The sequence below is a fragment of the Tiliqua scincoides genome, chromosome 2, assembly GCF_035046505.1.
Source record: "Tiliqua scincoides isolate rTilSci1 chromosome 2, rTilSci1.hap2, whole genome shotgun sequence".
In the NCBI taxonomy this organism is placed as follows: Eukaryota; Metazoa; Chordata; class Lepidosauria; order Squamata; family Scincidae; genus Tiliqua; species Tiliqua scincoides.
The window spans coordinates 138,032,770-138,045,171 of record NC_089822.1 but is presented as its reverse complement, the minus strand read 5'-3'; positions in this window follow the sequence as shown (position 1 = coordinate 138,045,171).

The following is a 12,402-nucleotide window of genomic DNA, read 5'->3' as shown; positions in this document are numbered from 1 at the left end:
GACCACCCAGGGGAGGTAAGTAAAAATATTTACCTGGCCATCAGTAGGTCTCCTTGGACCTATGACAGCTCCTTGGACCTATGCCAGCTGATTTAAAAATCAGACATTTGTAAATAAAGAGAGAAGATTACAAGTAGCTCTCAATTTATGAAGGGTTCCTGCAAGATAGCAGGTACTATTTCAAAAGCATGTACACGAAGACTGGCAGAGGGCAAGGAGCGGGCTGGAGGGAGTAGATCTTTGTGTCAAAAATGCATGTAGGATCCTATCCCCCATTTTCCAACCCATCCTGCCCCATTCCTCTCCTTGGATTTACACCAGCTATATAGCTGGTGTGGGTCCAAGAAGACCCATAGGTGCCTAGAAGGCTTACCAAGGGGTACATTTTTTAAAAAAACTTATCCCTCATTGACTTCTGCTCACTCTCCACCGTAGCATACTATGGCATGGCTGCATGCTATAGCAGGGTGGGGGGATAGGATTGAGCTGTTAATCAAGTAATAGATTAATCAGGGCACTAATTTTAATGTCCATGTTCTGGAAGTCGAACAGAAATGCCAATTTGAGAGATAGAAAGACCTGTATGGTGAGATCACTTACAGCATTACTCAAAACTACTCTGTTCAGAGGAAATAATGTCCTTAATATTTTGCTATCTTTCTAACAATTTAGCTAAATTTTATAATAAACTTGTATATAATTTTGCTATTATTTACAATAACACCTCAAAGCCAAAATAACCTGAAAAAACTATCAAGTATGCTTGTAAATTGCACCGCTAATTAAAATTTGCTCTCACCTATGAAAATAGATCTATGGTGAATCTGTAGCTGCTTAATCTACGCAATGAAACTGATTGAAGTTTGCTCCTGTGCATGTCACCTGTTGAAAGCGAACTCAAAAGGATTCATTCAGGTATTAGTCACTATATTTATACAGATTTATACAGAAGAGCTTGGCAGGGCTCCAAATGGAGGTTTGCAGTAGGGCTCAAGAAGAGACCTAGGGCTTCAAGAAGGTGAGGGGAAAACTAAGTTGCACTTGGGGGACAGTGCAGTTAACTCAGAGCCCAATCTTGAGCTCTTTAGCGCCAATGGTATGAGCGTATCTCCAGCGCTGGATGTCGCAAATGTGCCATAAGTCACACCTGTGACACCCTGTGCCATGTTAGCGCTGACGCCAGCCCAACATCAGTCAGTACTGAGCCCAGCACTGGCCAGACGCTGTCCAGAGCTAGGTAAGAGCTCTGGGCAGCAGTGAGGGCCTTAGGGGTGGGGGGAGGCATTCCAGGGCAGGGGAGGGTGGGGGAGAAACCGGGGCAGGAAGGGGCAGGACAGGCAGAGCTTTGCTCCACTGGATCCTGAATTTTTGGGGGGGCCAGAAGGCCCAACATGGAGTCTCTCAAGTATGCGCCAGAAAAATAGCTGGCGTAGACTTGAGAAGCCCTGTTGCAGGACTGTAGGATGCAGCAGTAGCTGCTTTGGCTCCGCTGCACCTGGAGGCGGTGCCACCTTTAGGATAGGGCTGCCCCTCTTGCTGAATGCTGATATGCCATAGTCATATCAAAAAGATGCAGATTTTATGATGTCCACGAGGCAAGAGATGTTTCAACATAGTCCGTATATCACTTCTGCCCATTCTCGTATATCCGTTTTTTGAAGTGCCCTGTTAAACATTTCCATTGCATTGAATATGGTAAGATTTGACCACAAACTCTATAATCCTCTTGCCCAAATGTTTCTTACAGTCGAGTTCCCCTGCAGATGCAGCTGTGCCACTAGAGCACATGGGTGCTGTACTAACCCAGAGGTATCCTCTAGGGAAGGGTACATCTGTTCCCTTGCTCAGGGTTAAGTCTCCACTCCCCGAATGGGGCTACTTGAACCTGTGCCAGTGATTTTGCTGGCACAAGTCTGAGTGGACCTGGGAAAGAGGATCAAGGCCAGGAAGGGAGATAGGATATTGGTGGCACTGCTAATCCACGCCCTGTTCCCTGCCTGAGTCTCTGCCCAGTTCCTCTGCTTCCCAGCCCTGTTCTTCCCCCTCCCCCACCCACTCCCTATGCTGTCTTACTGGTGCTGGGGCTCCTGTGAAGGTCACTGGTGAATGGTGGTGGCCATTCAATTCCTGCAGCAGTTGCCTGACTGCGCTGAATGCTGCATCACCTTTTGTGGCTGCTGTAAAGCATGCTGCACAATCAGATAGGATTGGGCAGTCAGTATTGTATCTAATTTTGTTCAAACAAAAAGCAAAATTATGTGTGGCACATGAAGAGGGATGATGCACCAATCCTTTCCCTAGAGCAGTGTTTCTCAAACTGTGGGTCAGGACCCACTAGGTGGGTTGCAAGCCAATTTCAGGTGGGTCCCCATTCATTTCAATATTTTATTTTGAATATATTATACTTGATGCTACCATGATACGTGATTGCATTTGGGGAAATGTTACAGACCTGTACATTGAACAGGCTACTATGTATATGCTTTTAACAATGATAGTCAATGGGACTTACTCCTGGGTAAGTGTGGGTAGGATTGCAGCCTAGGATTATTAAAAATTTTCCTGCTTGATGATGTCACTGTTGGTCATGGCATCACTTCTGGTGACGATTCTCATTCTCAAAAGTGGGTCCCAGTGCTAAAAGTTTGAGAATCACAACCCTAGAGAATCACCAATATGGCCCCCACCTGCTTGACACCCCCTTGCTGTTGCTTTGTTTTCTTTCCCACATTTTTGCGTGGTGTTTGCATGAGGTGTTTGCATGGTGGCCTACTATAAAGAATGTTGCGTGTTTTTGTTACTCTATAGATTAGAATATTGCCGGTAATCATGCCTTTAGCATAGTCTGACCTGAGGCTTAGTGCAAGGCAGCAAATAAATATAATATTCATCCATCTGTAACACAAGTTTCCGACGGTAAATCATTATTAGCCCTGGAGCTTAATATGTACTTGGCCTTCCTTTTGCTGTCAGGCAATAAAATTATCCATTCCTATTAAGAATCCCAACTTGTATAGATTTCCCCCCAAAGAAAGCGCTGCTGTTGTTTGAAGAAATCACAAAATGCTGTAGCAAAACAATAAAGAGGATTACTGGGTTCTTCATCAAAATACTTTGGCAACAGCCAAGTTAAGGAAGCCCTTGTTCCCAACCTGCTTTTTAGCTCCAGGGTATGAAATGCTGGCTTGATAAAGCAGGGCATGCATATTTGATACTCAAGATTCACGTTTTGTTCTCACTTACATAAAAGCTAATTCACTTGGGCAAAGAAAAAGAAGAGGACAACAAACTGGTCTTTTTGCATGAAGTGTGTTTTGTGTATTAGTAGGGAGCCTTAAAATAGCAATATCGTAGGAGCCCATGAACAATCCCCCCATGGAACACTTCTGCTGTGGTACAAAAAATTATATGGTGCCAGAAAGCCCTACTCCCCCCTCCCCCCCATGCTATTGCCCTGATCAGGGCTGGGCCTCTCCATGGCAGCTGTTTAGTGAAGAACACTTAAGCACATTGGAGCTAATGACACATTTCAGGCAGTGTGTAGTTTGGCCCTTTATGCCTGGCTTTCAAGAAGTGTCTGGCTGGCCACTGTTGAAGATAGAATTTTTCACCAGTTCCCCATGCTGGACCCATTGGACTGTGGGGCATTTTGTATAATGCATAATAAGAAGCCCAGGAACACAGGAAGTGGCAGCCAATCCTCACTCTGTTGATGGAACTTATATCACTTCTTCAGAGATGTTTGTCACAGTCATACTTTATATTTTTAGCTGTACATTTGAACAAGCTTAGGCATATACATACAGAAAAGAATATGTGAAGGAGTCCTATGTGTGGCAACTCGGAAGACTGGCCCTTGAAAGAACAAAGATCTAGGAGCTGGTTGTTGAGAGTGGAGCTGGTTGTTATCTCGTACAGTGCTTCCCAAACTTTCTAGCTCTGCAACCCAATTTTTAATATGGCAGTCTATCATGATACACATATCACAGCTGGTGCAAGGTCCAGGACTCACAGCCAGCTGCCACTCTTATTGCTGGAATTGGTGTTGAAATAAGGCACAACAGTGATGTTATAAAATAAGGCACATTCCCTTACAAAAATGGAGGTAACTTAAAATAAGGGATTTATGGCAATAGTGCTCCTACTGAGATGTCTGTAGAGATTTGAAGCTCTCATCAGCAAGAGTGGCAGCCAGCAGTGAGTCCCGGGCCCCATGCCAAGAGGAACAACAAAAACATGATGGGATGAGACCCAGAGTGTGCTAAAGACAGCCAAGCAGAAGCTTGGGCAGCGAGCAGAGCAGCAGCCAGCAATGAGTCTTGGGCCTTTGCAACCCACCTAAAACTGGTTATAACCCACAATTTTTGGTAAGTACTGATCTAGTGTGTTTTGGGGGTTTCATTGACTGTGTTGATTTCACTATACTTTCATTGGAAGGAATTTGAGCCAGTGTCCTGCCACCCCCCTGAGGTTTTGAAATTGGTCTGATGGAGGCAGAACACATTCTCCTACATTTAAAAACTCATGTCACATGCCATTTTTGATGCTCTGGGAGATGGAGGGCAGGAGATGCTTGTTGCTGAGGTCAAATAAGTTCCTAGAGAGCTTTATAGTGGGGATGAAAAATCTTCAGAGAAGAATGAATATCCCTGATCCTCAGCTAATAGATTTGTAAAAATTGACAAGTCCTGAATGTGCTGCAAAGAACAATAAATCTCCTTCCAGCTGACTTGTCAGTTGCTGCTGCAGGATAATAAATAACTAAAGGCCCAATCCTATTCAAGGGTCTACAGCAGCAGATCTCGCATTCTGGGGATATGAAACTCGTGCTGCTGCTATGCATTTTGGAACCACTGGTGCAAATGACAGTCAGCGGCTCCTAGACACCCAGCTGGTGTAGATAAGGTAGTGGAGGGAGACAGTCTGGGGAAGATCAGGGCAGGGACCTAGCTGAACCAGGGGTGTTTTGGGGAGTGGGAAGGGATCTGGAAGGCAGCAGCTCACACCATCCTTGAAGAACTAATGCCAGCAAAATAGCTGGTATAGGACCAAGGTGACCCACTGGCAGCCAGGTGGCTTACAGGGAGATAAGTAAACATGATTTTTTAAATCAGTGCTCCACACTGCATGTCGTGTGTGCTCTGTTGGCACCACTGCATCACGGATGCTGGTGGGGAATAGGATTAGGTTGTAGGTCATCGCACTCTGCTTTCCTTTCCTGGCATTTTTTGAGTTGTAGACTGGTTTAATTTCATGCCTGGCATGGAGTTCTGAGTGGAGAGTGATGCTTTCTGGGGGTGCTTTCTCCCTCCATCAAAAATTGATTATTATTATTCAATGTTGGGTAAACTAGACACTTTTTCAACTCTGAGTCACCCTTTAGTGACTCTAATGGACTCAAGTCAAGTCACCCTCCCCTTTAAAAAGCCCTCCGTAGAAAAAACTCAACTGCTGTCAGGGTATGTGTGTTGAAGTTCTCTTTACTCACTCCCCTGCTGTCTTGCCAAATGCTGCTATAAACATGGCCTAGAGAACCTATACTCACTTTAAGGCTGATTAGTTGCCCCAGGTTCACCACATCCAGCTCTAGTAAACACTACCACTGTACCCCAGCACAAGTGAAAAAGGTAGCTTGCCTGTGGGCCTGCAAAGTCCCTCCTCCCAGTTCCTGAGGCAGCTGTCCTTCCAGATTGTAATGTCCTGGAGTCCGCCCAGCGGGGAATCCCCATCTCTCCCCAGCCCGCCCTCTCCCACAGCCACTGCCCGCCCAAGGCGCCGTCCAGCTGCTGCTGCCACTGCTGCCATGGGCAAGGGGCGGGTCCTTCATCCCCGGCATCGTTGTCGTCCTCGAGCGGGGTTGGGCCGCGGGGGAGGCAGTTGTCCCATCAGGAGCGGATGTCTGCTTGGCCACGGATGGTGTGTGCCCGCACCTGCTGCTCTGTGCCCAGGGGTAAGTTGCCCTCTCTTCCCTTGCAGGCAGGCCCCCCATCATGCTGGGTCCCCAGGGGTGCGTGCCTCCATGACACAGATACAGCAGCACCCCTTCAGCTCTCCACACCTAACAATCTCAGTCCAGGCAATCAGATGGGCAGCCTACTAGTTAATCCACGTCAGTCCACCAGTTCATTGTGCATCCACAAGTCAGTCCATTGGTCAGGTTGCCAGTTAGTAAGTCCAAAAGTCCAGTAAATCATTAGCCAGAGAATCAGGCCAGTAAGCCAAAAGTCAGTCCATTTCACCAACAAGTCCCCGCCCTCCCCACAACCCACAAACTCTCCCTGCATCAGGTGCTCCTTATATCCTGTAATAGCCTGACTGCCTCTAGTGGCTGCAGCTGTGCAGCACACCCTCTGCTCAATGCCCAGGCCTTAACCCTGTATTCCCCAGAGCAAAAGGCCACTGCAGACACCACATCATATCTCCTTGCCAGATCTTCTGCAATACCAGTACACCCGCCCATCTGTAAACAGGGCAGGAGGGGGTGGGAGAGAGTGAATGAGAGCCAGGACAGAAGTGGTGAGAGGGAGGAGGGTCACAAGCAGTTGCTACAAGGTTTCCCAGGATGATCCGATCTTTGGCAGTCCTACTCAGAAGTAGTCCCACTGCAGCCAATCAATGAGGGTTGCTCCCCCAAGTAACAACAGAACCAAGAAGCCATAAGGGTGGAAAGCAGAATCAGGCAAAATAGTTTTCTCCTGTCTCCCTGGGCTTTTGCAGCCAATTGCAAGGCAAGAAACCCCTTGGGTTCCTTCTGCTGTCCCTCAGCCAATAGAAATACCCAAATGCCCATCCTTTGTCCAATGATCATCTGTTCCTTCCTTCCTATCAGAGATGGAGAAAAAGAACTCAATTCTCCTTCTCCCCTCCCATCCAAAATCTATAATAATAATAATAATAATAATAATAATAATAATAATAATAATAATAATAATAATAATAATAATAATGGTAATGGTAATGGTAATGGTAATGGTAATAATGGTAATACAGCAAAGTAAGGGCATTCAAACTATTGAGTGAAAAACTGTCTAGTCACTTAGGAGCACTTCAGATAGCACTGCAGGTACATCAGTGCTTGAGTGGCTGTCATGGGGAAGGGACTGAGCTCAGAGGCAGAGTGCAGTTTTTGCATGAAGAAGGGTCAAGGTTCAGTCTTTGGCATTGCTAGTCAAAGAGTTCAGGTAGCAGGTGGTGAGGGACTCAGAGTCCGACCCTGGAAAGCTGTTGCCAGAAGAGGTAGACAATTCAGGACACAGCTTCAAGTTTGGATTCAACTCTTCCAAACAAATCAAAAGTTGGTATGAAGTGCACCCAGAAGCTGTTCAACCAGTATCATGATTCAATTAACAAGATCAAATATCTTTCCTTAATTAAAAAAAAAAAATAGGAGCAGGTGTTTAAGGGCCAAATGATCTGAGATATAGGCCTTCTGATGGCTTTTTCCTTTTCAAAAAAGCAGCTGCAGGAAATGGGGGAAGGAGAGAGAATTTAGATTAGGGCTGTGATGCAGTGGAAAGGTTGGGTTGGATTTGGTCAGGTCTAATCCCCCCCCCCCCAGCAGTGCTCAGTAAATTATCTACTGAAGCTGCTGTTTTGTTCTTGTATCTTTCCCCCTCCACACAACAACTTTGGAAGGATAATTTGCATGGGGAATTGGTGTACACACATGAATGGTGTTAAACCCTCTTCCCCATACCATGATCGTAACCCAACATCCCCCTTCCGTAGGTGCTTCTAGCGAAAGCAAGAGACAATGAGACAACCATTCCTGTCTGGCTTGGTTCTAAGACAAATATCTTGGGATGTTTAAACACTGGCAGATAATGAGGCCCTTGGGTTTTCCCACTCTGTAAAAATGTAGGATCATTGGTCCTACTAGGCTCTTCTATGTATACATTGGATAAGAAGAATCAAGCAGTTTACATAAGAACATAAGAATAGCCCCACTGGATCAGGCCAAAGGCCTATCTAGTCCAGCTTCCTTTAACTCACAGTGGCCCACCAAATGCCCCAGGGAGCACACCAGATAACAAGAGACCTCATCCTGGTGCCCTCCCTTGCATCTGGCATTCTGACATAACCCATTTCTAAAATCAGGAGGTTCACATACACATCATGGCTTGTACCCCGTAATGGAGTTTTCCTCCAGAAACTTGTCCAATCCCCTTTTAAAGGCGTCCAGGCTAGACACCATCACCACGTCCTGTGGCAAGTGGTTCCACAGACCAACCACACGCTGAGTAAAAAAATATTTTCTTTTGTCTGTTCTAACTCTCCCAACACTCAATTTTAGTGGGTGTCCCCTTGTTCTGGTGTTATGTGAGAGTGTAAAGAGCATCTCCCTATCCACTCTGTCCATCCCCTGCATAATTTTGTATGTCACAATCATGCTCAATCATGTCCCCCCTCAGGCATCTCTTTTCTAGGCTGAAGAGGCCTAAACGCTGTAGCCTTTCCTCATAAGGAAGGTGCCCCAGCCCAGCAATCATCTTAGTCGCTCTCTTTTGCATCTTTTCCATTTCCACTATGTCTTTTTTGAGATGCGGCGACCAGAACTGGACACAATACTCCAGGTGTGGCCTTACCATCGATTTGTACAACGGCATTATAATATTAGCCATTTTGTTCTCAATACCCTTCCTAATGATCCCAAGCATAGAATTGGCCTTCTTCACTGCCGCCGCACATTGGATTGACACTTTCATCGAGCTGTCCACCACCACCCCAAGATCTCTCTCCTGATCTGTCACAGACAGCTCAGAACCCATCAGCCTATACGTGAAGTTTTGATTTTTTGCCCCAATGTGCATGACTTTAAACTTGCTGACATTGAAGCGCATCTGCCATTTTGCTGCCCATTCTGCCAGTCTGGAGAGATCCTTCTGGAGCTCCTCACAATCACTTCTGGTCTTCACCACTCGGAAAAGTTTGGTGTCGTCTGCAAACTTAGCCACCTCACTGCTCACCCCTGTCTCCAGGTCATGTATGAAGAGGTTGAAAAGGACCGGTCCCAGGACAGATCCTTGGGGCACACCGCTTTTCACTTCTCTCCATTGTGAAAATTGCCCATTGACACCCACTCTCTGTTTCCTGGCCTTCAACCAGTTCTCAATCCATGAGAGGACCTGTCCTCTAATTCCCTGACTGTGGAGTTTTTTCAGTTGCCTTTGGTGAGGGATGGTGTCGAACGCCTGTTGAAAGTCCAGATATATAATGTCCACGGGTTCTCCCACATCCACATGCCTGTTGACCTTTTTAAAGAATTCTATAAGGTTCGTGAGGCAAGACTTACCCTTACAGAAGCCATGCTGATTCTCCCTCAGCAAGGCCTGTTCATCTATGTGTTTTGAGATCCTATCTTTGATGAGGCATTCCACCATCTTACCCGGTATAGATGTTAGGCTGACCGGCCTATAGTTTCCCGGTCAGCCTAACATCTATACCTAACCTAACATCCTTATATGTCTATAGGCTAACAGCCTAACATCTATAGCCTAACAGCCTAACATCTATATGTAAATATAGTTTACATATTTGCACTATCAATTAAAACAATATTTTGGATTTGCTTTTTGAATACATTCATTGCTTTGGGCTTATTTCTTTTTTATTGTACATGCCATAAACCGCCTTGAATGTTATTTCATCCTTGAAAGGCGAGGTGTAAATCACAGCAATGCCTAAATAAGTGACCTGTTTTAAAATGTTAAAGAAATCGAGGGGGGAAGCACCACTAGGGGACACTGAAAGCTTAGAAACGTGGGCAGTCACTGACTAGCTCTGTGTATGGAATCCAGCCCAGTTTACTGGCTATTCAATATAATGTACATTTTACAAAACAAACAAACAAACTTTGGCTGCAATGCTGTACACACTTACCGGCGAGTAAGCCCCAAGTGTGAGACTTACTTCTGAGTAAAGATGTATAGGATTGAGATGATGGAGCTGCAGTGATTGAGGGCAGTGCTGAATGAAAGCTAAGAAATTAACCATTCAAAGAGGAAAAACAATAAATGCTGGAAAAGGAGTGGAGAAACAGCACATCACAGAAGCAACAACTGCTGTGACTGGGCTCCAAATCGAGGGGGGAGGAGGAGAAAGGAGCGGGCAGTAAGTTGGAACGTGGTTGTTGTGGCTTCTGAAGAAAATCAATCAGCTAGCAAGCTGTCAGCTGTTTCTCTGCCTTCATTTACATCTCATTTGTCGTGTTTACCTAATATTTGAAGTGCACTTCCAAGATAATTAACCAGGATTCTTCATTTTAATTTTTTTTTCATGGAAAACACAGACAGACAGACAGACAGACACATACACACACACACACACACACACAGGAGTACATATCTCATGGCTGACCTGGTGTAGTCCCAGGTTAGGGAATGTGTTCTCTCCTAAGAATGCTTCCTGAGTATTCAGGCCACCTGATGGAGCTGAATCCTAAGTGCCTTGTGGGAAACTAGGTTTGTGGCAGCCAGGGTGCCATTTTGTATTTCAGTAGGTTAGACAATGTGACAGGAACGCAATACAAATTATCTCACTATAACACCTTGTAGAAACCGGTTTTTTGGCACCTGTGGCACCTCCAGGAGAAGTGCGGGTCACCCAAGGAGACTGTAGGGCATCCACAGAGGTATGTGGGGGAAAAAGAGGGCGATCTAGGAAAAATGGGGGTCAGGTGTGAAAAACGATGACCCCAGGATCATTGAAAAAATAGGTCCCCAAATTTTTTTCTTTCAAAGCAACTGTGGGACCTGCAGGACAAGTGCGGGTCACCCAAGGAAACTGTAGAGCATCCACAGAGGTACGTGGAAAAAGATGAGGGCGATCAAGGAAAAATGGGGCTCAGGCCAGAATGACTATGAGCTCGGTGTCATCGAAAAAATAGGCTCAAAATTTGTTATTCACCCGAGGCACCTGTGGGACCTCCAGGTGAAGTGGGGTCACCCAAGGAGACTGAAGAGCATGAACAGATGTATGTGGAAAAAGATGTGGGCAATCGAGGTAAAATGGGGATCAGGCCTAAAAAAACGATGACCCCAGGGTGATCGAAAAAATTACATCGAAAAAGTTTTTCCCCGAAACACTTGTGGGACATGCAGGACAAGTGCGAGTCACCCAAGAAAGCTCTAGAGCATTCATAGAGATGCTTGGAACAGCATAAGGGTGATCGAGGAATAATGGGAATCAGGCCTGAAAAATGAATACCCCGGGGTCAGCAAAATATAAGGTCGAAAAATTCTTTTCCCGAGGCACATTTTGGACATGCCTCAAAATAAATAGGTCAAAAAAATGTTTCCCGAGGCACATTTAGGAGATGCAGGAGATGTGTGAATCACCAAAGGATAGTGTAGAAGTTCAACAGAGACAATTGGGACAGTATGTGGGCGATCAAGGAAACATGGGCGTCAGGCATGAAAAACAATGACCCCGGGGTCATAGAAATTTTTTTTTTCCCCAAGGCACATTTGGGGCATGCAGAATAAGCGTGGTTCATGCAAGGATACTGTAGAACTTCAGCAGAGATGCTTAGGGCAGGGTGTGGGCTATTGAGGAAAAATGGGGGTTGAGGCCTGAAAAACGATGACCCCGGGGGCATGGAAAGATATAGGTCGAAAAAATATTTTCCCGAGGCACATTTGGGACATGCAGGAGAAGTAGGGGTCCCCCAAGGAAACTGTAGAGCTTCCACAGAGGTGCTTGAAAAAGTAGGAGGGCAATTGAGGAAAAATGGGGTGAGGCCTGAAAAATGATGACTCCGGAGTCATTGAAAAGAATAGGTCAAAAAAATATTTTTCTCAAGGCACATTTGGGACATGCAGGAGAAGTTCGGGTCACCCAAGGAAACTGTGGAGCTTCCACAGAGATGCTTGGGAGCAGGATGAGGGCGATCGAGGAATAATGGGCCTCAGGACTGAAAAACGATGACCCCGAGTTTATCGTTTTTCAGGCCTGACCCCCATTTTTCCTCCATCGCCCTCATCCTGTCCCAAACATCACTGTGGTTGCTCTACAGTCTCCTTGGATGACCTGCACTTCTACCTGCATGTCCAAAATGTGCTTCGTGAAAAAAATCTTTTTGACCTAATATTTTCCATGACCTTGGGGTCATCGTTTTCCAGGCCCTGCCCCCCATTTTTCCTCACTTGCCCTCATCCTCTCCTAATCATCTCTCTGGATGCTTGACAGTTTCCTTGGGTGACCTGCAGTTCTCCTGCATGTCCAAAATGTACATCAGGAAAAAAAAATTTTTGACCAATTTTTTTCGATGACCCCGAGGTCATTGCTTTCCAGGCCTGACCTAAGTTTTCCTCAATCGCCCTCATCCTCTCCCAATGATCTCTCTGGATACTCTATAGTTTCCTTGGGTGACCTGCACTAATTCTTCATGTCCCAGAAATGCTT